Below are 23717 nucleotides of genomic sequence, written 5' to 3'. Positions count from 1 at the left end.
TTCTCCGAAGACAACAGCTCTAGGCTCTTAATTACACCCATTGCACAGAGAAGAATCTGAGGCTAGCCACTTAAGCAGCCAGTAAGTAAAATTCTCTTACTCCCAGACCTGAGTCATGTCCAGCAAGAAAGATACACTCTTGCCAGTGTTGAGCTGCCTGAGACTGGATGGGCAGGTGCTGAAGCCAAACTCGGGAAAGGGCCAGCAATCTTCTAACTCAAAGCCTGAGCTCTTGCTCTGCAAAGCTGGGCCAGACCAAGAGAGGGGATAGGACACCCCCTGCATGCCCCAGGGATGTGGCAGAGCCAGGGTGGCAGCAGGGGTGATAAGAGTCCAATTGTTAGTACCGCTTGCTGAGAACTTACTGAATTCCAGGCTTTGTGCTAAGCCCCTGTGTTGGGTGGGTTCCCTCAAAATAGACTTTGAGTCAAGAACATGGGTGCAGGTAGTTTATTTGAGAGGTGATTCCAGAAGCACTTGAGAGAGTGAGGGAAGGAGACGTGGAAGGGAGGAAAGCCAGTAAAACACAGTAAATGAGCAGGTCGCCTCTGAAAGCAGCTGGGACTTGGTCCCCTTTGGGAAACTCTGTGTTACACACTTGAGAATTATTTCACTGAACGTGAGCTTTATCCACCAACTCCCATCCCTCATGAGTTGAGAGTCACTCCTGAGACATTAATTCCCTGGCACTTGTAGATGCCCCAAGTGGGGGCTGAGGACCCTCCTGGGGCCAGAGAACCTCTGGGGCTGAAAGAATTGCAGGTGCTTAAGGAAGGAGGCCTTGGGTGTGTACACAAACCTGCAGGTAACAAGAGATCGAGAGAACAGCAGAAGGGTCCTAGCATACCCGCAAGCACATCTCAAACCTCGGCCCATATCACATCCAAGAACACTCCATTGGCCAAATGGAATTACATGGCCAAGCCCAACATCAGAGCTAAGAACTGCATGCCTCCCAGGGAAGCATGTAGAAAGCGAATGTCTGCTGAACAGTGATCACCCTTCTGAAGTATATTGTACATGTGCTATTGGCATATTGGGGGAGGAACAAGGAGTAGGGTGATATTAATAGCAGTAGCAGTAAATATGTTTCTGCAGTAATCTTTACTGTAGCTCTTGAATCAACGGGAGGCACCACCATAGCATGAAACAACCATTGTTTGAGTCCCTTTTCCATCAGTTACTAGTTGTGTGACTTTAACTAGCTTCATCTCCTTGAGCTTCTGTTTTCTCATCTGCGAAATGGAGATCATGATAGTGCTTGCCTCTTGGGGATGCTGCGGGGACAAAATGAGATAACAGAGAGTTCTCAGCACTGGTCCTGGCACATCATCCACACTTAAAAACATATGTGTTCCTGGATTTCTCCAGTGGTCCGGGGGTTGAGTCCACCTTGCAAAGCAGAGGACTCAGGTTCAAATTCTGGTTGGGGAACTAAGATCCCGCATGTCACGGAGCAGCTTAAGCCTGCACACCACAACTACCAAGCCCACCTGCCAGGGCTAGAGTCCATGAGCTGCAATGAAAGATCCCACAGGATGCAATGGAGAGCCTGTGTGCTACAGCTAAGACCTGATGCAGCCAAATACATAAATAAGTGTGTATATATATATATATCCAAAAATTATACATATATATCTAAAAACATATACACATATATCCAAAAACGTATATATATCCAAAAACATATACATACATATCCAAAAACATACACATGTTTATATTTATCCCAAAATACATGCATACGTATTCCTCACCTCTCTCGGTGTGCCTTTCCTATAATATGCTAGCTGTGATCGTGGGGAGGTACAGGACAGGGGTGCCTGAAGATAATATGTTTAGGTGGCAGATCAAGAGGAGAATAATTGAGGGTAACCCATGATGTGTGTGTGTCATACGCTGCATTCAAACCCATCCCCGCCCACCCCACCCCCCACCCCCAAGGGCTCTCTACAATGATTGCAAGTGATTCTGAAGAATTCACTGAAACATGTTATAACCCTTGATTACAAAGAAAAAATGATTTTTCTAAAGTGGATCCTCCATCTAGAGGAGGTTGCCAGGTCCCATTGACAAGGCAGATGAGCAGTGCAGCAGAGAAAGTCCTGGAACTCCAGGATGAGGCGTGCTCCTTCCCCCAGCAAGGCTGGTGGACAAAGCCCAAAAAACCCCAAGAAAAGCCCATCCAGCATGTCAGACCTCTCCCAGGCCTCACTCCAAAGGCAGCAGCCCACAGAGCAGCCTTGGAAATGAATGAGAAATGGCACCTTCTTATTTATGAGCACTTTCTGTTACGGGCATAATACTGCCGTTCTTTCCCAGGTTTGTATATAAACATCTCAAAATAGGGTTATTTTAAAAGGGCCTTGGGACACAATACTTCTATTTAAAAGAGCGGCTGAGTTGCCAGAGCAGAGTGGGCTGGGTTGCTGCTTGCTTCGCCTCCTCTCCAAGGGCACTCTGCATTCCAAGCAAAGAAAAGAAGCTGGCTGGGCCCAGAAGTGCAATGGGTGGCTTCAGAGTCCCATGCCACTCAGGAGTCACATGGTTGGTCCTATGAGTAGTGATTTGGGGACCCATGGCCATTTGCCTATTGTAATGTCTCACATTTGCGCTAAGTCATGTGTTTCCGAAGCCCTGACCACTGGCTTTAAGCACATTTACTCCTCGTGCCGTTGAGTTAGTCATTAGTGTTTCAGCTGGGAAAACCGTCCCTGAAATACCAAGTACTTTCATCACCCAGAGAATGCGCAGAGGGACAGTTTGAGGCCAGACTCTCTGACTTCAAGTCCAGCATTTATTCTGCTGCTCCTCCTGTTCCTCGTCTCTGACTCCCTCAGTGGGAAGTGGTCCTGTAAGCACGAGTTTGTTGTTGTTGTCCAGTCACTACGTCGCGTCTGACTCTTTTGCAACCTCATCAACTGTAGCCAGGCTCCTCTGTCTATGGGATTTCCCAGGCAAGAATACTGGAGTGTGTTTCCATTTCCTTCTCCAGGGGATCTTCCCAACCCCAGGGATTGAACCCCTGTCTCCTGCATTACAGGCAGATTCTCTCTTTTTTTATAAATTAGTTTTCTTAAAAAAATTTTTTTTTAATTTGGCTATAATGGGTGTTCACTGCAACATGTGGCATCTAGTTCCCAGACCAGGGATCAAACCCAGGCCCCCCCTGCATGGAAGCATGGAGTCTTACCCACTGAACCGCCAGGGAAGTCCCTACAGCCAGTTTCTTTACCATCCGAGCCGCCAGGGAAGCACCAGACTCAGAATCAAATGTTGGAGACCAGAGCAGGACTTCTGGAAAGTTCCTTCCTCTCTCCTAGCCTCTGTTTCTTTGTGTTTGTTTAGTTTGGGCTGCCCTTAGAAACAGACCTTGAGTCAAGGATTCAAGGGTGCACTGTTTGTTTGGGACCCGAAGAAAATATCAGCAGGCCAGTAGAGAAGAGAAACAGTAGATTAGTTATCTATTTTGATATGACATTTCCCCCAAACTTAGCAGCTTGACAATAACAAACATGTCTTATATTACAGTTTCTGGGGATCAGTAATCTAGATAGAGCATAGCTGGGTGCCACTGACTTAAGATGTCTTATGAGGTTGCAGCAAACTGTCGCTGGGGACTGCAGTCTCAAAGAAAGGCTTAAGTCAGGGAGGACGTGCTTCTAAGGCTACCTGTGTGATTGTGGGCCTCTTCACAGGGCAGCTCACGGCATGAGCTGGCTTCCCTCGGAATGAGTGAGAAAGCAAGAAAGGATATTCCCAAGCTGGACACGACAGTCACATTACAGCCTCCTCTTAGGACCATCCATCACTTCTGCTGTGTTCTGTCATTAGAAGTAATTCAATAAGTCCAGCCCTCATTTAATGAGTAGGGAACATCCAAGGGTGTGAATTCCAGGAAGTGGAGACCACCCTGAACATTGGTTATTCCCCGGTGCTTTGTCCTACTCTATTCGCAGAGCTGCCTTCTCTGGCTTCAGAGAGTGCCCCCAGGAAAAGAGATTCAAATATTGGGGCACACGACTGGGGTATTGTGATCATCATTTCCCCAGCTCCCTCACTCCTGGGGGACTGCAAATTGGCTGCATCCTTCTGCTCAAAGCCACAACTCCTATCTGGCAGTCCTCCCCAGTGTTCTCCCCTCTCTAAGGATTTAAGCCTTGTTTTCCCTTTTTGTCACTAAAGGGTATGTTACCAAGCCACCTGCTATGTGGATTTAAGCTCCCAGCTCCACTGGGAACCCACGTGTCAGCAACATTCCATCCGAGGGGAGAAAGAACTGGGATATTTATACACCAATTACCACCAGCCGCTAATTCTGAGGATGGGTTTGTTTGTTTTCTTTAGTATTTATTTATTTGCTTCATTGGGACTTAGTTATGGCACGCAGGATCTTTTGTGGCAGCACTCACAGGCTCTGTAGATGTGGCCTGTGGGCTTAGTTGCTCCATGGCATGTGGGATCTTAGTTCCCCAACCAGGGATTGAACCCAAGTCCCCAGCATTGCAAGGTGGATTCTTAACCACTGAACCACCAGAGAAAGTCTCAAGAATGGGGTTTTGTTTTTGTTTTTTAAATAAAGTCAAATCAAATCCAGCCTATGATGAGCTGCACCCCCTCCAAGTTCTGGTCATCACTTCATTCCCTCGTTCCTTCCAGCCTGGGGTCGGAAGGGGTCCCCACAGCGCTCTTTTCAGTTTCCCTAAACGCTACCCTCCCCTTGTAAACACTTCCTTTACCTAAACTCGCCTTGTCTAAACATGTCTTGTGGGAGACTGAGAAGACGACAGTTGCTTAGATCTCTAATACAGCTCCTGGTGTCACTCTCTGTTCATAAAGCAAAGATTCTTCAAAGACTTATTTTTTGCTACTTCTGCCCTTTCTCTTTGCTGCAAACCCCCACACTTTAAAGATCTGCTTTTCCTGGTCCATCCTTTTCACTCTCCTTTCATAATTACAAAGAGAGCCAGCTCTATTTTTCACACTGCCTTCTCTATGCTCCCCAAATTCTGACTCTCGATCCCATCTTGTGTGTGTGTGTGATTTAGTTTCTTTCCCTCTGTACTTTTTTAAAAGGCAGGGACAGTATCATATCTTTATTGCTTAGGGAAGTGACCTGGCACTAAGTCATCTGAATTTCTTACAAAGTTCAGTTAAACATGTATTCACGTCTGAATGAACTGTGCAAAGAAGAAAGAAAAAGTTAAGGTATGGCCACCGACTTGGGTCAAAGTTCAGAAACTGAGTGGTTACCTGGCAACCAGCGCTCTAGGGAGGGAACCTGACAAAGCAGACAAATTTTACTTTTGGTGTCTCTTGGATCTCAACTGATTATCTGCCAGTGCATGCAAACAGCCTCATAATCAAGTAACCATAGTCCCAAACAGAAATGATGCTAAAAATACTAATTTGATATTTAAAATACTAAGCAGCAAATATGGCATGGGCAGGAACAATCAGAACAGACCCCAGGAGGTTTGCTGTACCCGGGAAACCAGCTGAATATCAATCTTGGGTCTGGATCACACGTGTCCCCTGGAGCTCCCTGTGAACTTTCTTGCTCTTAGGCAATCTCTCTTCTCCATGGGAAAGCAATCTGTTAGCATCTTTGTGAAACACTTCATGATCTCTGGGGAACTGTTTTTCTACAACTGAAGAGTAGTTTCTTATTTCCTTCTTGGTTGTAAGTAAATCTGGATTATTTAGACCAACATGATTTATTCTGCAGATACGCTGTCACAAGTGTTAAGGTTAATAATTCATTAGCAAATCTGTCTGAAATCATTTCCTTGTATTTGCTACAATTTTAATGTGATTGCAGAACTTCCTCCCCGCCCTCTCCCCTCACAAGCTCATTGCTTTGCTGTGAATGAGGCTTTGCATTTCTGGGCCCAGGGCAAAAGGCTTGGACTGATTCCCAGGAGCTGGTCAGGCCTTAACAGAGCTAAAGATGATAGCACCCTTTTCCAGTCTCAGTGCAGAGAGGAAAGTGATTTTTGCTCCCATGATCTATTTTGAAAATGTTCTGTTTAACAAACGTTATATGGTACTTATTATGCTTTGCTATGGGTATTGTTCCAAATGCACTTCAAATCTTAACTCATTTGGTCTTCATAACATCCTTACTAGGTAGATCCTCTTTCTATCCATAATTCATAGATGGGGAACTGAAGCACAGAAAACTTCAGTAACCAGTTCAGGGCCACAGAGCTCACATGCAGAAGAGCTACAATTTGAACCTAGTCTGATTCCAGGACTGTGTTTTCCTAACCAAGACATTATACTCTTGAATGATATTTTTCATAATTCAGGCAATTGTGTGTGGTCATTTACTTACAAGTGAAGTCGTGCCTAACCAATGGATGTAGGAAGCACCAATATTGAATGAGCACCTAAAATATACCAGGCTTTGATGCAAAAACTTCAGTTTGCCATCTTTATTACCTCTCAACAATGCTAGGAAACAGACACTGTAATCTGCAATTTGCATGCTAAATCACTTTAATCGTGTCCAGCTCTGTGTGTGACCCTGTGGACTGTAGCCCGCCAGGCTCCTTGTTCATGGGATTCTCCAGGCAAAGATATTGGAGTGGGTTGCCATGTCCTCCTCCAGGGGATCGTCCCAACCCTGCAATGGAACTCATGCCTCTTATGTCTCTTGCATTGGTGGGCGAATTCTTTACCACTAGCGCCACCTGGGAAGCCCAATCTCTACTTTACAAGTGAATTAATTAAAAGCTAAAACAGAATAGGAATCCTAGTACCATGACTGGTCACTCAACACATATTAATGTAATTAATGTCTAAATACAGACTCAGTAGCTTGCAGTGCAGTCTAAATTTGAAACCAAGTCTCTCTGACTTTTCACCTGAAAAGTGAGCAAGCTATCCCTAAGTAGATCATTAGAAAGGTATGGATAACAACTTATTTTTACAATAAGATGTAACATTTAACATAAAGATGCTAAACTATAAATATTAATTAAAGTAGTAACCATAGATATTGATTTCTAATCATTGTGCATAAATGACATATTCATTTTCTAACACTGCTTCATCTAACTTTAATTTCTCTTATTTTTGTCTTCAAGAGAATATGTAACTTTCTATCTTGGTTGCTTAGGAATATTTAGTCCACAAGGAATTTATTTTGTTTTATGGTATGAATTATATATTTATAAATAAAACATATATATATTAAAATTATATATTTCTCCAAATGGCTAGCTAATAGTCCTCCCATCATTGACTGAATAATCTATTATTTCCCCATCTTATTCTCATAGTAAATTATTTTTAGCTCTTAATTTGAAATGATTTTAGACTTTAAAAATTTGCAGTAATAGAGCTGGCTAGTTCTGCATACCCTTTACCCAGCTTTCCCTTATGTTAAGAACTTACACAATCATAGTGTAATGATTAGAACCAAAAAATTACATTGATCTAATACAATTTAATAATCTGCAGACCTTATTTGATTTTCACCAATTTTCCCATTAATGTCCTTTGTCTGGTCCAGGATCCCATCTCACTGCATGTATCCCATTCCTATGCAATGTAGGAACTTTTCATTTACTTATTTCTTAGCGTTCTTCAATCTGACATTACTCAGGATTTGAACCTAGCCTGCTTCCAGAGGAATGATGATAAGGAAGTATTAAATGGTCTTCACAACACTAAAGCAGCACAAAGAAATATTGTAGACATGACGGTTGGGAAAGCCTCTCTGAAGGGGTGATATTTGAACACAAATATAAATAAAATGAAGAGTTAGGTAAGAAACCACCTGGGGAAAGAACATTCCAGATGAAGAAAATATCCTGTGCAAAGTTCCTGTGGCGGGAATGAGTTTCGCCAATTCGAAGTATACCATGATCAGGTCTCCTAGAACATAGGCCTAGGAGACAAAGGCAAAGATGAGCACATCACTCAGTCCCTCTGGACTCAGCCTGCTCATGTATAGAAAATATAATAATTTAGCAGGATCCTCTTGAAGGTTTCTTCCAGCTTGGACATTACAGACCCTCCATAAACTACATTATCATAGAACTTGAGTCAGGGACAACAGCTTAGAAGAGACAAGCAGGGAGATGAGACTGGTTCCTACTGTTTGCCCAAAGATACACTGGGACACCCCAGAGCTGGAATCCCCTCCACGAAGAACCACATGAAAGTGAAATGAAAGTGTCAGTCACTCAGTCGTGTCCGACTTCTTACGACTCCATGGACTGTAACCCGCCAGGCTCCTCTGTTCATGGGATTCACCAGGCAAGAATACTTGAGTGGGTAGCCATTCCCTTCTCCAGGGCATCTTCCCAACTCAGGGATCAAACCGGGGTCTCCTGCATTGCAGGCAGATTCTTTACCATCTGAGCTACAGGGAAGCCCCATAGAACCCTGTGAAGTGAAGTGAAGTGAAAGTCGCTCAGTCGTGTCCGACTCTTTGCGACCCCAAGAACTATACAGCTATACAGTCTCACATGGTGAGAGCTGGCTGTACAAGAACGGCTCTCACTTTTCTAGTTAGAGTTAACAGGTATGTATAGAGCACCGGCTTTCAACTCTATTACGCTTGTCAACTGAAACTCTACCGAACACATTATATTTTATTGATGACTCAAGTACCCTTCAGGCTCTGGAAGGAGCCTGAAGGTCATGATTATAATCTCTAATTAGCTTTGTTCTGGAGCTGTGTGGGAGGGCTGGTTAACCAGAAGTTTCAGGTACATGAGTTCCCGATAAAGAATTGCTGCCTCAATGGATTAAGAACAGATTTTGTTCATTTACTCAAGTGCTTGTTAATTGTGAATAATTACTGGAGGGTGTACTTTAGCCATCATCTCCACATATAAATAACCATTCGTACCATGACTCTGGGCTATTAATACCCTCCCAGGGCTGTTCTGATATAATGCCGGGAGGAGTGTGGGCTCACATCCTCTATGTGAATTTCTGTTTGGCCTGACATCAGAGAATGCCAGGAGAAAAAAAAGAAAAAAACTCCACTGGGATCTAAGTTAACCTGAATTAGTCAAGGTTTGAGCAACTAACATCCATAATGAAAACTGCTTAAGGATAAGGTATTTTTGGAAGCTCCCCACCAAGGATTATAAAAGAATTAAACTCTGATGCCTCAGATTCAAAGCAGAGCCCCCTGCTGTCTTCAAAGACTTCTGCCTCATCAGTAAGGAAAAAAGTGAGAGGGTGGTCCCGGTGTTTACCAGCCGTCATCTGCCCTGCCATGTCCCTGTCAAATGTTGGGGTTTGGGGGATGTGGAGCAAGTGAATGGGACAGAGGAGTGAGCACAGCGCAGCTCAGAGCCAGCAAGCTCACTAAATGGCAGGTGGGTTATACATGTTCCTCCCAAGAGTGAGTGAGTGAGTGAGTGGAAGTCACTCAGTTGTGTCTGACTCTTTGTGACCCCATGGACTATACAGCCTCTGGAATTCTCCAGGCCAGCTGGAGAGGGTAGCCTTTCCCTTCTCTAGGGGATCTTCCTAACCCAGGGATTGAACCCACGTCTCCCACATTGCAGGCAGATTCTTTACCAGCTGAGCCACAAGGGAAGCCCCCCAAGAGTGAAGCCAGCCCATTCTATCCCTTGCACCCCACTCCATCAACCTGACCCCTGCGACCACTCACAGCTTCATGCATCATCTTTAGGCTCTGCCTGCAGGTCCCACATCTGTGACATCAGCTTCCACTCTAACACATGCTCTCTTCCTAACCAGGCCAATATATTACTACTCACAATGTGTTTCCCCCAAGGATATGTTGAAGTACTAGCCCCAGGTGACCTGTGAATGTGACCTTATTTTAAAACAGGGTCGTTGCAGATGTCATTAAAGTAAGGTCATCCTGGATTAAGACAGGCCCTAAATTCAACATGAATTGGCCTAGACCCATACACATAGAGGAAGATGACCATGTAATAGTGGAGACAGATTGGGGGGATGTACTCACAAGCCAAGGGATGCTGGTAACCACCAGAAGCTGGGAAGAAGCAAGAGAGGATCCACTCCTGGAGCCTGCAGAGGGAGCACGGCCCTGCTGACACCCTGATTTCAGGCATCTGACCTCCAAAACTCAGTGAATAAATTTCTGTTGTCTTAGACCACCAAATTGTGGCCATTTCTACAGCAGCCCTGGGAAACTAACACATGATGTAGTATAGGAATGTTCAAATTTCTCTGCTCAACCACCCTTTCTTCAAATAAAAATTCATAAGGGAGCCCAGCAAGATACTGGAAGAGCTATGATTAATAATGGGGTGGGGGCAAGCATGAAGTCAGGCATCCCACTCTTAACCTGCAGCTTCAAGGGGGGAAGGGGGTGGGCAGGTGGCCCTACCTGACATGCCCTTAGGCTCCATAAAGCACAGCTTGACAGGAGAAATTTGCAAGAAAGGCATAGTACAGGCCTCTCCTGGCTGTGAAAGTCAAATCTTCCCCCTACCAGCTATGCGATTTTTGACAGATAATCTTTCAGAGCCTGGGTTTCTTAATCAGTAAGATGCAGATAAAGGCCCAATTTGATCACCGCATAGCTGAAGGGAGATCCTGTTTACAAAGTAGCCATGCTGGGCCTGTGTTAGGGGCTGATTGTCCCTCCCACCAAATTCCTACGTTGAAACCCTAAGCCCCAGGACCTCCAAATGTGAATGCCTTTGGTGGTAGGGAAGGTGATTAAGCTGAAATGTGGTCATTAGGGTGGACCCTAATCCAACACAGCTAGTGTCACAGAGGAAAGACTGTGAAGTTACCGAAGTTACCCATCTACAAGCCAAAGAGAGAAGCCTCAGAAGAAACCAGCCCTACTGACACCAACCTCAGACTTCTAGTCTCTAGGTGGAAAAAGTGAGTTTCTGCTGTGTAAGCCACCCACTCTCTGGTATTTGTTACAGCAGCCTGAGCTAACTAATACATCTGGTACGTAGACAGCACGCAGCAAATGTTAATTTCCTCTGCATTCGCATATGCCAGACTCATCGAGCAGCATGTTCATCTATCACATTTGAGTCTAGATGCATCTTCTTGTCCCACTCTAACATCTCTGAAATGGGGGTGTGTCCAGCAGCAGCCAGGCAAGGTAGGCATCGAGGTGTGGTTGTGGCTGTACATGACTAAACTTGCTAGGGATTCCCATGGCACAAGGGCAAGACCCACATTTCCATCAACAAACTATTTCCAGACTGTGATGGTTCCTTTCATGTGCCAATTTGACTGGGATGAGGGATGCCCAGATACTTGGTAGCACATTATTCCTGTGTGGGTCTGTGAGGGTATCTCCAGTAGAAATTCAAGTTAGAACAAACAGACTGAGCAGAGATTATCCTCTTCAATGCGGGTGGGCATCATCCAATGCGCTGAGGGTGTGAACAAAACAAAAAGGCAGAAGAAGGCTGGATTTACTCCCTCCTTGAGCTGTGAAACCCATCCTCTCCTGCCTTGGGACATGGGTGCTCCTGGTTCTGGGGCTTTTGGACTCAGGCTGGGACTTAGACCTCAGCCCCCCAATTCTTAGGCCTTCAGATTTGGACCAGATTCCTGATTCTTCACCTTGCAAATAGGACCTCTCGACCTCCATGGCCAAATGGGCCATTTCCTCTAATAAATCAATATCTCTCTCTCTGTACCCCTCAGATATGTATCCTCTAGTTTCTGTTTCTACAGAGCTATTTAATACAGGAACATGAGTCCTGGTTGTCTACAAACCTTCTCTCAATGCTTCCTAATAAATTCTAAAAATTCTAGCATCAAAATTTGCAGAATGGGCAGCTTGGAAAAAAATCCTGGGGGCAGAGCTGAGAGCACTCTTCCAAAAACTGCTGCATTGGGAACCCTCTCACCAGCACAAAAGACAAGATTATGTGGAAAAATACTTCAATCCAGAGAAATTAAACTCTGTAGAAAAGTTTTAGGTATACCTTCCCCAATTTATTTTGCTTGTATTTTCCTTTTAAAGTACGCCAGCCTTCACAGAATCTATGTCTAAATGAATATAAAAGAACTCTTTCAATAAGCATAACATAAAAATTCTAAGTGATTAAAAAGCATAGAATCCACTTTAGTTGACAGCACTTTCTTTCCTTTTTAGTGATGCCTAAAAGTGCATAGCACATTTAGGGGTCAGCAGCTTTGATTTGATGAAATAGTGTATTATTTTAATTGCTAAAATACTTTCAGGCAGTAGATATGATTGTCCCTGTTTTGCAGGTGAGAAACTGAGGCTGAGCAAGGCTAGATTTACCTACCGTCACACCCCTTGCCAGGCCAGGATTGGAACATGCCTTACGCCTCCCAACCCTTAGCATCCGGCTGTAGGTCCAAGTCTCTCAAGCTCCTCTCAGCTGCCCCCATTTAACCCTGAATTCCGATCCTGTATCCAGCCTCAGGCAGGTAGTTACTGCCAGAGAGTTAAATTAGTTGGTTTTTCATGCATATATAATGAACTCTTAGCAATAAATAAGCCTTTATGGATGGCAGATGTATCCATTTTTATGGTGCAAAAGTAAAACCCGCCTGGTGTATATTTCTAACGGGTGCTGCCCCTCACACCTGCACGTGTAAATCACAGAAGTGTGAGATGGCAGCTGGGAGGGCCTGGGAGCCTGGTTTCCAAGACGAACACTCGGAGCCTTGAGAAGTCTGCAGTCCAGGGGGGCAGAGTCTACTAGGAGCACTGGGGTGCAGACAATTGACTGGATCCAGGGCAGCTACTGTGTGGTCATAAAAATGGTGTTTCATAGGATTAGTGTCATCTGTAGGACATGGGGTGTGGAATGTCTAAATAAGCATGGAGCACGCAGCTGAGGGAGCAGGGGTGGGGACAGGAGCCAGCCCCAGAACAGGCATGTGTGGAGCTCTCTGGAAGGAAGCAATGTGTTGGAGACTAGAACTTCACACTCAGAACCACTTGAAGGGCTTGTCAAAACAGACTACTGGACTCCAGAAGTTCTGACTTAGGAGGGCTGATCTGGGTCTGAGAGCCTGCATTTGACCCAGGCGATGCTGAAACAGTATCAGTATCCAGATCATATTTTGAGCAAAGGCACAAATATGTCACATATGACCCAGTGTCCTGAAAAATCAACTTTCCTCTCAGATATGTAAATAGCACAATAGGCCCAGGCCTGAAACGCCAGCTCCACACAGCACAGCAGTTAAGAGCAGTTAAGAGCATCTATCAGCAGTCCCCAGCATTTTTGGCACCAGGGACCAGTTTTATGGAAGAGAAGCTTCCCATGGACCAGTGTAGGGAGGGTTGTTTTGGGATGTCAAGTGCTTTGCATATATTGTGCGCTGTTATTTCTAGTATTATTATTACATCATCTCCACTCAATCATCAGGCATTAGATCCCAGAGGTTGGGGACCCCTGGTCTAGATAACGCGGGGCAAGTTGCTGTCTTCCTTCTGCCTCCCGCCTTTCTAGACTGGGAGCCCGGACCCTCTTATCCTTCTACACTCACTCCCACCCTCCCCTCTGAGTTCATGGGATCTGCTGGGGAAATCTCTCTTCTTCAAGTGGGGCAAAGTTCCAGAAAGATCTTTTTTTCCTAAGGAGACCTTTGACCATTCCTTTGTTCATCCTTTCATTCATTCAAAATATAATGTGATGCTCCTACCATCCTGGTTCCGGTCTCGAATAATAAATGTGAAAGTGTTAAACTACTAAAATATTGGTACTTGTTTGTTATAGCAGCAAGTATAGCCCAAGATAACTTCCCTGCCCTTGAAAAGTTCCCTGTCTGGTAAGAGAGGGGACGTACCCAAGCATCCCAGCAGAGGAGTGATTTACAGGAACTTCAGACCCGAGGTGAAAATGCCTCAAGATGATATCAGGCAATTTCTGCCCTCTTGCATGCCTGCAAGAGGCACCAGCAACTAGGATTCAGGCAACCCTGAATGAAACCCGGGGTCATCATTAGTCAATCCATTTCACCTGTCTTCATTCATCAAGGACTTGCAGGTTGTCTAAACAATAAGATGTTTGCCTGAGTTGTTCTCCAGGAACTTGGAGTCAGCTGTGTCTAGTTTGAGCTGAGCTGGTTTAGACTGGATAAAGCCCATGATCCCCCAACTGGGCATGCATGAGTGTCTGCTCCATGACCTTTGGACCTCAGAGGGCTGAAAACTGCACCATCAGATCCCGCTAAGCCTCCCTTTTTGAACCTGCAGAAGCCCGTAGCTTGGTTAAACCTGTATAGAACAACAATCGCCACACCTTTTTTCAGTCACCTTTCCCCATGCTCCCATGCTTCTTCATTACTTATCCCCTAAATACCCCAAGCCCCTTGCTCTTGGGGAGGCATATCTGAGACATATTCTTCCATCTCCTCACTTGGCTGCCTTGTGAATAAACCCTGTCTCTGCTGCAAGCCTCCGCATCTAAGTGTTTTGGTCTGCTTCGTGTTGGGCAGGGTAGGCTTCCCAGAGGAGTGGGCATTGTTGCTGAGCCTCAAAAGGTGAGTGAGAACCACACCCATGGAGACTGGGGAAAAGGCGCTGCAGCGGGATGAGACCAAAGGAACCAAGACACAGTGAGCAGAAAATCAAGAGGCCTGAATGCGTGGAGCAGCAATGTCTGCCAGGGTTTACTGAGCAGGAACTAAAGGCCAGAGGTGGTGCTCAGGTCTTCCCATACCTTAGCTCCCCTGATCTCACAACACCCCCATGAGGCAGGTAGTGTTAATATCTTATTGTATAGATGAGGACTTAGGTGCAGATGTGTGCATGCGGTAACTTACCTGAGTCACAGAGTTAGAAAGCAGCAAAGCCTGGATGCTAATCAGGATTCGAGGGCTGGCTCCAGAGTCTGTGCTTTAACCCACCCATGGACACTGCCATGATCACTAATGCTGACACAGCACTTTTTACACACTCTTTTGGACTCATCCATTTTTATCATGGCGGCTGTTCCAGTTTTACAGATAAAGGAACAGGGCTAAAGGCCTTGTCACTTGTCAAGATCGCAGAGTAAGTGGAGAGACCCAGACTGGAATCTTGTCCTCCAGCCCTCGACCAAGGATGCCGCAGCAAGGAGTCTGCAAAGCAGTCTCTCCTCTGCTTGCTCTGCACCTGAGGTGAGGCGTCTATATTTAGATCATTACAAGGAGCTGCTGAGAGAATGTCCTCGGGCTATGAATTCAGCCTTACACAGAGGCACTACGGCTCCAGGAGAAGGCCAGGAATAAGCGAGCAGGAGAAGGTCCTTGATTCCAAACAGAAATCGAGTTGATCAAACACAACCTGAGCACAAACAGAAGCTACAGGAGAAAAACCGGATTTATCGCAAACCCTATGTACTCAGAAGCTGTTCCCAGAACCTAGGTCCCACTGTCAGGAAATTGTCATTTCATGCATTCACTTATTTTTCCTGTGTACTTTGCAGGGCTCCACGTTTCACTGAGTCCTTATCGCCTTAGTCCAATTCCACAGTCTGTTGGGTTGGAAAGTGCTCAAATCCATTCAGACAATTTCAGGGGCCAAGTTGTATACAGGAGAACTGCTTGTCAGCAGGGCAAAGACATGATCCCACCCCTCAGCTGGGCTCACTGAGACCTCTTTCTGATAGGGCGTCTGCTAGGCTCCCAGGGCAGGGGTGGCCACTGCTCATCAAAATGCAAGCTCCCCTTCTGTGATATAAGAGTTCTCCCTGAGGCCTTCAGCCCAGCAGGAACTATAATTCCCAGCTACCTTTGCTGCTACGTGAAATCATGTGACCGGTTCTCCCCAATTGCGTATGAGCAAAAGTGATCTGTGTCTCTCTTAGGCAAGGAGGTTAAGAAGCAGGTGCGCTTTCTCCCTCTTCCCTTCTTCTGCCTAGATGCAGATGCTGGGGAATGATGGACCTACACGACAGAAGGAACTTGAGTATCCAAATGGTGAAAACACTCATATGAGGGTACTGAAATGATGGAGGTTATTTGTTACATCAGCAAGAGTAACCTGAACCAATATATCTCTCTTCCTGACCCCTGGTACCTTCATGGGTCTCTCCCCATGGAGAGAGGGTTGGAGTCCCACTTGCTCCCTGAGAAGAACTGTAATCTTCGGTTTCTCTCTGTTGTGAGCTGGTCTGACCCCCATAGCTGGGTTTCTGTCTTAATTTCCTGAAAAAGAACAATATATTCCCCTCAAGATGGGGCTGACTCTGATCCCAATCCATCTGGGACTGACTGCTCAGACTTGGTCAACATCTCATCAACCCAGCTTTGGACTGAGATCTGTTTTAGATGGACAATGACCTCAAACGTCAGAGGTGATGCCCTCCGACTCCTCCCCATCTCCAGTTCATGGGACCACTGCCCAGCAAACTTGCTACCAGATTCTGTCCCTGGAATCCTTTGGAATCTGCCCTTCGAATGGGTCCCTTTGATATTGGCACTGGCTGGGTTTGAGCCCAAAATCTCTAGCCTTATTGGTGGGTTGATACCAGACACCTGGGGGAAGAATGGTATAAGAAAAGGACAGTAGAGACTCAGATGAACCTCAAGCCGAACGCACATTTTTCAGGATCAAGTTGATACTCCTCTGTTAGTTCATGAGGCCCTCCACGAGCTACCCTTGTGTATTTCTCATTCCTCCCCATCTGCTCCCTCCCAAACTTCCTCCTCCCAGGGATCTAGCCCACTTTTGCTACCCCAAGGGTGTGGTGCTACTTAGCATCCTTCAGCCACACACATGCTATTCCCTGCCTTCTGACTTAAAACAGGAGTTCAGAGCCCAGCAGGGGATCACTGCTGTTTTTTGCCTATTCAGCATCCATCCCTCTTTTAGAAATATAAACCCATTGTGGGGAAACATCCTTGAGGTTTAATTAGAGCTGACACTACCACCGTCTCCAACAGCAAGGTGAGCATGAAGTCATGCGGGGCTAATCCAGGAAACTCAGTACTTAACACCAGGAGAGATCAGGCTTCTATATAAGCTGCATGGGAGACATAAGGAGAGCTCAGGGCCTTTGGTGGTCACCTTGTCCCCATGCTATTTGAGAATGGAGCCAAGAAGTAAACCTCAGAAGTAGGGTGAGAGGTGAAACCCTAGGTCATTGCTTGAGCCCCTTGATGTAGACAAGGTTGATACCTTGCCCAGATCCCCGCTACCAGACTGCACCCATCTGTAAGAACTGACTGTAACTGAGGATTGCTAACGGCTCACAGTTGAAATTTTCAGAGAATTACCTTTAGCCAAAGAAAGTCACTTTGTCCAGAAAGTCCCAGGAGGTATGTGCTCCATTTCAGAGACAGCACACAGTCAATGACAGACTAATACAAAAGTACCAAAGGCCAAGCTTCTTGCCTTAGAGTGAGACAACTCTGTAATGTTATCTACACTCCAGAGCTCCTTGTGGGGTCAGGCTGAAGGTAGATTCCAGCTGAAACAGCAGGCTTCGTTGGCTGTTTCTTTCACTCTATCCTACTTACAGATTCATTCCCTTGCAACTCTTCCTGAGAGCATTTTCTCAATAATTCATTGCACAAGAATCCCCATTGCAAGCTCTGTCTCTAAGGTATCCAATCTAAGACCCCTAGATCAAGCCATGCCTGAAGCTAGAATCAGGCACTTCATAGCCCCAAGAACCGACAGATTCACTTTTTTACTTAAGCCGGTTGGAACTGGGTTTCTGACAGCTGTATTTGACCTTAGAGTGCTCCTAATTTAATGAAAAATGAAGTCCTGTGGCATTCCTCATTCTCAGTTTCACCATCATCAACCAAGAGTGAGGTAAGCCTGTAGCCTGCTAGCTCCCCTGGAGACCCATGTGTCTAGCCCACGCAGGAGACACCCCCACACCCAACACCCCTGTGCTACAAACAGAAACTGTCTCACCTCCCCACATGTCTTGGGAACTTTATTCAGTGTTTGATTCTAAAAAGGGTTGCCAGATCGGGCCAGATTTCAACTGCAATAAAAAGGACCAACTGCTTAGTCTTTCTTCGGTCTGTGCTGAATACAAATAATGCTTGTATTTGTAATAAATGTTTAAAGAAAAACTGCTTCAGTTCCCGGCTTTAGAGAGTCGCAGGTCTCTCAAGGATTCCTGCATCTGACTGTTACAATGCAGAGACTGCTGGCTCTTCGGATCTGTCCTGAAACCCTCCAAGATGCTGGCACTGTACAGTATTAGAGAATTACGGTGTGTTGCTGCATGGCCACAAAAAGAAAGATTAGACACAAAGCAGGGTTTAATAAATAAACTTGAAGGTTGCTGAGCAGAACAAGAGCCCACTCTTCATTCCTATGGCCAAAGCCTTGAAAAGTCTCAAATGAATTATACACACCCTAAACTCCAGACCCACCAGCCCCAGGCATTTTCAGTCCTTATCTCTTTGAGATGGGCTGTTGCAAGTGATGTAGGTTTTAACTCATGTTGTGGATTTCAGTTGACATGAAGTGTAGCTGAGACTTCTCATTCAATCAGTGTATGTGTAGTAAAGCTAAAATTTAGGGAGTTTCCCGGTGGTCCAGTAGTCAGGACTTCAAACTTCCATTGCAGGGGGCATAGGTTCAATCCCTGGTCAGGGATCTAGGGTCCTGCAAGCCACATGGTATGGCAAAAAAAAAAAAGCTATGGTTTAGTGAGACATCTCTCCCATTCCTATAAAATAGTTAAATCACTATTATCATCCCCATTTTATAAAAGAGAAAACTTGAGCACAGAGAAGTCAGACAACCTACCTAAGGCCACACTGCCAGGAAGTGGCAGAGCTGAGATCTGAACAGAGACCTGTCTGAATCCAAAAGCTTATGTTCATGGAGCTATACTGCCTCATGTGTCAAAGAATATAAAGTGGATTTAGCCTTTATTTGCTTTAAAAGTTTGATAACTTTGTATGGACACCGTGAATAAAGCTGATTTTTGTAGCAAAAACTTCCTTCTAAGATGAACTTTTAAAAAGTCACAGAGGCCAGTAGACTCCAGAGCCGGAATCTGCTTCACCCTGTGGCTGGCAGCATGCTTGCTTGGAATCCCCTATGTCCTACAGGCTTGGAAATGCAGGGATCAGAGCCAAGCATCATGACCTCAGACAGGGATGCAGGGCCTACAATTTCTGCCACCCCTGTGACATTCCTCTCTAAATCCCCACTTCATTTGCAAAACGGGGGTCTTAATACCTTCCTGGTAGTCCATTCTGAGAATTAAATAGCATCCTAACACACAAAATCTTAGCACAGGGTCTGGTATATAAAAGCTGTTCACACATGTTTGTTTCTGAATCTGAATGGGCCCAACACACTCCATTTGGAGATGAAGACACAGAGGCCCAGAGAGGGGCAGGGACTTGCCAAGATCGCATAACAAGTCTGGCTAGAAGTTCTGCTATCTCTAAGCCTAAGGCTTCTTCCCCTTCATCTTATGTCCTCCACTGAATCTCTCTCCTCTGGGCCATGCTACAGGCCATATGGATGCCTCCCTGGGAGGGTGGTACATGCACAGACCTCCTGCTGCTGTCTTACAGCTGAGGAAGACAAGCTGGCACAAGGGAACAGAGGGCAAGAGACCGCCATTAGCAAGAATCTCTCTGTCTTCTTTCTTCTGGGTAGGGGCTCTGACTACCTGCTGTCAAGGACTAGCTTTACATGCCCCATTCAACCTGAGCTGAGGGCAGGTACCTGGATGAGGCAAGGGAGACAGGAGCAAGATGTACCCCATTGGGTGGTACAGGGAGAGAGTGGCAAGCTGGCATCTCCTGGAGGCAGGGGCCACTCAGCAGACACTGAACAGGCCACTTCACCCCCAAAACCCCCTATATCCCATAAGATACACAGCCCCTGGTTTACACATTACTTTCATCATTTTTTCAAACCAGCTTGTCCATGGATCTAAGCCCAAAGGGAGTCCCAACCCTCAACCCCTATTCCATGGGGTGCTGCTCGACTGGGGTTCATGATATCCACACCTTCCCACTCCATCTCCACCGCCCTCTCCTCCACCCTCCCGGCTCAGACCTAATCCCATTCCTGATTAAACTTTCCCTTCCATTTATAATAGTGCATAGGGATGTGAGTTTTGGAGCCCGTATAAATATGTGCTTTAGAATTAAACTGGTTCAGCGATTCTTGACAATGATTTCCCAGAAATTAAGCCCAGACAATTTGTTTGGCTGGAGCAGAGCATCTGAAACACTGCGTGATGGAAAGGCGGTGAACGTGGCCCGGAGCCCACCGGCTCCGTGAGCATCCGTCCGGTCCTCCTCGGCCTCGAGGCTCCGCGGGAACATGCTGCCCCCTGGCCGCGCTCGGGGTTAGTGCTGCCGGGAACTTGGGATTTCACACACCATCCAGGAAACAAAACGTCCCAGACTCTTGAGCACCTACTATGTCCCAGCCCCGCCCTTCATGTCCCTTCACTCTGAGCCGACTCTGGAGCGCCAACAGGTGGAAGTAAATCTGTGAATAAGGAAAAGAGGTGGGATTGATTTTTTGTGTGTCTGAGAAAGCAGGCTCTGGCCACAAGAGATTAATGAGGAATGCAGTACAGCACAGAGAAATCTGAAAGACATGACCCTAAGCAAAAGCAGCCAGACACAAAAGCTCATGTAGGTGTGATCCACTTTATATGAAATGTCCAGAACAGGCAAATCCCTGGAGACAGAAAGCAGATTAGTGGTTGTCAGGGCTAGGGGGAAGGGAGGGAATAGGAAATGACTACGAATGGGGTTTCCCTTTGGGATGAGAAAATGTTTTGAAACCAAATAGTGGTGATAGTTATACCACACTGTGAATGAACATAATGCCACAGAATTATAGCCCTGAAAATGGTTTAAAAGAAGAACTTTCTGGCAGTCCAGTGGCTAAGACTCTGCACTTCCATTGCAGAGGGTGTGGGTTCCTTCCCTGGTGGGGAAACTAATGGCATGGGGAGACACATGGCACGGGGCATGGCCAAAAACATTAAGATAAATAAACGGAGAAAGCAGCACAGACATGCATATCCCACCATGTGAAAAGCTGACAGCTGGGGAGAAGCTGCTGTGCAACACAGGGAGCCTGACCAGTGATCTGCGATGACCTAGACGGGCGGGATGGCAGGAGGGGAGGGAGGCTCAAGAGGGAAGTGATATATGTATGATTACGGCTGGTGTGCATTGTACCACAGGAATCGTCACCCCCACTGTAAAGCAATTTTCCTCCAATTAAAAAATAAAGGAAAAAATAAATGGTTTAAATGATACACTTTGTGTTACGTGTATTTTACCACAAGAAAGAAATAGATCACCATGTCTGTGTCTCCACTGTTGCCCTGCAAATAGGTGCATCAGTACCGTCTTTCTAGATCCCATACGTCTGTGTTAATATACAACATTTGTCTTTCTCTTTCTGATTTACTTCACTGTGTGTAATAGGCTCTAGGTCCGTCCACTGCATTAGGTCTGACTCAAATGCATTCTTTTTTATAGCTGAGTAATAATCCATTGTATACACGCACCACAATTTTGGTATCCATTCATCTGTTGACGGACATCTAGGTTGCTTCCATGTCATAGCTATTGTGGACACAGTGGGGGAGGAAAGAGTGGGACAGATTGAGAGAACAGCATGGAAACATATACCTCACCATAAGTACAATAGTGACAATTTGCTGTGTGACACAGGGAGCTCAACCCCGTGCTCTGTGGCAACCTAGAGGGGTGGGATGGGGTGGGAGGCGGGAGGGAGCTCAGGAGGGAGGAGACATATGTATACCTGTGGCTGATTCATGTTGATGTGAGGCAGAGGCCAATACAATATTGTAAAGCAATTGTCCTCCAATTAAAAAAAAGAAATAGATCACAAAGGAACTTCAGCTCTCATATCATGCCCTGAGTCCCCGCCCATGCCCCACCTTGAAGTTCTCCTGGACATTTCCGAGCAGCCCCAGAGGGTGTTTTTTGCTGCCCAGCGGTGTCTGCCAATTCTCTCTTCCAGCACCAGGCTGACCGCAATTGAGCCATCTGCACCTGCCCAGGGGACCCTCAAGCTCCACCCGCCTCTGTGGCACCTCTGATGTCAGGAGCGAGCTGGCGTCTGCACAGAGGGCATCAGCTCCTCTCCTTGTAGGAAATATCGGCACAAAATCTGCAGACTCCAGGCACCTTAGCCTGAAGGCCTTCCTGGTGGACCTTGTACAACGACCTTTCCAGAAAGCTTAGGAATGGCCCACAGGTGGGCTGGGGTCCTGCTCAGTGACAAACACTGCGCTGGACTCAGAAGCTCCTCTCTGGTTTGGTCCCCCATCTCCAGGCCAGATTTGAGGATCTGAAGCACATCTCCCCAGGGACTCCTAGAAGGCTTGTGAAGATAGGACCCTGGCAGCCTCCCCCACCCTGTCTTCTGGAATCCTAGGAGCTGGCTCCATGTGTTCAGCTCAAGTCTATCATTTAATCCTCGTGCCTATATGAAGCATGGGCTTCCCTGGTGGCTCAGACAGTAAAGAATCCGCCTGCAACGTGGGAGACCTGGGTTCGAGCCCTGGGTTGGGAAGATCCCCCTGGAGAAGGAAATGGCTACCCACTCCAGTATTCTTGCCTGGAAAATCCCCATGGACAGAGGAGCCTTGCAGGCTACAGTCCATACAGCCTCAAAGAGTCGGAGACGACTGAGAGACTAAGCACAGCACACAGCACGTATGAAGCACAGATTACTCTTTCCATTTCACTGCTGGTGAAAGTGAAAGTGAAGTTGCTCAGCTGTGTCCGCCCTTTGCGACCCCATGGACTGTAGCTCGCCAGGCTCCTCCGTCCATGGGATTTTCCAGGCAAGAGTACTGGAGTGGCCCAGAGATCGAACCCGGGTCTCCCGCATTATAGGCAGATGCTTTACCATTTGAGCCACTAGGGTGAAACTGAGGCTCAAAAAAAAAAAAAAAAGAGCAGTGCTGGTCCTGTCCAACTCATGGACCCTGGCTGCCTCTAGGGGCTGGGCTCCCACAGCACAGCAGGGGTCAGAGTCGGAGAACCCCGAGAGAACCATCGGGGTCCTCTCCCAGACCCTGAGAGCTCTGAGAGGGCAGGCGGTGGCAAATTCGTCCTTAGGGCCAAAGCCAAATGCAGAACCTCTGAGATGCAGTGAGCGTTGGCTCAAATTAACTGAGTCCTGGCCCTACTGAAGCTGAGATGACAGAACTGGCCTGGAAAATGACAACTGACCTGAATACACGCTCCGAGCTTGAGATAAATGCTGGAGGTTGGGCATCTTACCTGCTTCATTTCTCCTTCTTTTTATTAGGCTTTGATATTGTAACACGCACACACGCACACACACACATTCTCTAAGCCTTCCAGATGCTCGTTAAAGAAAACTCGTTCACCTCAACAGTCCCCTATGTGCTCCTCACCCACCCCCGACCTGGAACAAACTGTTCTAAAAGGGTCTAGAGAATTGCTCACAATCCTGGGATCCTGCCTCAAACTATTACAATTATTTTTCGCCCACACTTACTGAATGACAGAATCAGGTTTCAGGAAGGTCTTGCCAGGTAGGGGTGGTGGGCCAAACCTAACGATGGAATTCAGAAAGGAAAACTACGAATCCCACACTCAGTTCAAACACTGTTCGTGGATCAAAGGAAGAGGTGTGACATTAAAGTGGATTCACAGTGTGCCTTGAACGTGTTTAATTTTATGCTGGGCCAGAAGAACACAAGTTTAGTATGAGGACAAGGGAGTTGAGAGGGCTGGTCTCCCACAGGTCGTGCACAGCCAGTGGAGGTCCTCTGAATAGAGCTCTCCAC

General features: G+C 46.3%; 2 long non-coding RNA genes across 2 annotated transcripts in view; both read right to left on the bottom strand.

Moving 5' to 3' along the window:
• Positions 1-1085: 1085 nt before the first annotated feature.
• On the bottom strand, positions 1086-17318 carry LOC147360212 (uncharacterized). The gene is made up of 2 exons (XR_015139007.1): positions 14749-17318; positions 1086-1277 (listed from the first exon to the last, which is right to left on the bottom strand). It is a non-coding gene; the product is annotated as an uncharacterized LOC147360212 (long non-coding RNA).
• A 520-nt stretch (positions 17319-17838) lies between these two features.
• LOC147360211 (uncharacterized) overlaps positions 17839-23717 on the bottom strand; it is a 38983-nt gene continuing 33104 nt past the window's right edge. Inside the window, exon 4 of the long non-coding RNA XR_015139004.1 lies at positions 17839-18538. This is a non-coding gene — a long non-coding RNA (uncharacterized LOC147360211). The remainder of the gene's footprint in view (positions 18539-23717) is intronic.

This window comes from Bos grunniens, chromosome 13, assembly GCF_055505025.1.
Source record: "Bos grunniens cultivar Pamir isolate PY7600 chromosome 13, Bosgru_T2T1.0, whole genome shotgun sequence".
Classification (NCBI taxonomy): Eukaryota; Metazoa; Chordata; class Mammalia; order Artiodactyla; family Bovidae; genus Bos; species Bos grunniens.
This window is presented reverse-complemented; position numbering and strand designations above follow the sequence as displayed.